Here is a 1,372-nt window from a genome sequence, read left to right as displayed (position 1 = left end):
TAATAACATTGGTGTTATTAAGTGCTATTGAGTTGGTTCCAACCTATAATAACCCTGTATAGAGTTTCTGTGGAGTGGCTTATGAATTTGAATCACTGACCTTGCTGTTGTAATCAACTTTGTGGTTTAAAGCAACTTTAAACTACAAAGTCTAACACAATAAGGCACAGAGTCATACCAGGTAGCCCTAGAATTTTGCTGTTATTAAGTGTTGTCAAGTTGATTAGGACCCATAGCAACCCTGTATAGGGTATCTGAGGAGCAGCTGATGAGCTTGAACAACTGACCTTGCAGTTCAAAAGTCTTTGCAGTCTGGTGCATTAACCCACAGAGGCACACCGCAACTCCATCCCTTAGAATTATAGTAAAGTCTCAATCTCAAAAAACAAAAATCAGAGCTGTTAAGGCAGTGCTAATGACTGTTCCTCATTACCACTAGAATAGGTTCATGTCTGTCAATTTAAGGATCTCAGGGGCTGCAGCACTAAAGCACTGAGCTGGGAACCAATCAGCTGCTCAGAGAGAAAGATGTGTCTGTCTGCTGCTTTATAGATTCACAGCCTTGGAAACACTTGCAAGTTCTACTGTGTTGTAATACTGTGAGTGCACAGTTTTCTGTGTTATGAAGAATATACACTGGGGTGTTGAAAATTATTTTTGGATGAAAGAATTGATATATAAACAGTTAGAAATTTAATAATGATGATTATAATCTCAGCCCTTTACATTTGTGGATTTATAATGAAGTATGTATTGTAAAATAATTAAGTATTGTCATTGTGAAGCATCATTCAGTCAGTTCTCACTCATAGTGACTCCATATAGGGTGTCGCAGGAGTGGGTGGTAAGTCTAAACCTCCAACTTTTTGGTTCAAACTCACTTTTTAGGTGAGTGATTTATCCTCCATAACAGCACCAAGATTCCTATAATTCAGTATAGAAAATTGTATATGTTACATTGTAAAAACACTTAAAAAAATAATGTGCATAATAATAATAAAGAAATGTCCTAATCATTCTAGAGTTTTGTTCATGTTCTTCTGCAATAACACTTTCGTGAGTGTATGCATTTAGTTCATATATAAACAAAAATTCTATATTCTGTTCTTTTTCTGTTTACACATACCAGTAATCTATTAATTAATTCCTTAGTCGATTGTTTTTCTTTGAAATCACCGAGTCTGTGTCTGCACCAATTCAAACCAACATTATGCACAACAGAACGAAGCACCGCCCCTCCAGCTCCATCCTCACTAGTCTTGCTAGATTTGAGCCCACTACTGCTGCCATCTTGATTATATCAGGATTGTATCAAGATTGACATCGAAATTTAAAGAGACAATATAGACATAAAACCAAACAGCCACCACTC

Source organism: Chrysochloris asiatica, unplaced genomic scaffold (genome assembly GCF_000296735.1).
Source record: "Chrysochloris asiatica unplaced genomic scaffold, ChrAsi1.0 scaffold00627, whole genome shotgun sequence".
Lineage (NCBI taxonomy): Eukaryota > Metazoa > Chordata > Mammalia > Afrosoricida > Chrysochloridae > Chrysochloris > Chrysochloris asiatica.
Note: the sequence above shows the minus strand (reverse complement) of the source record.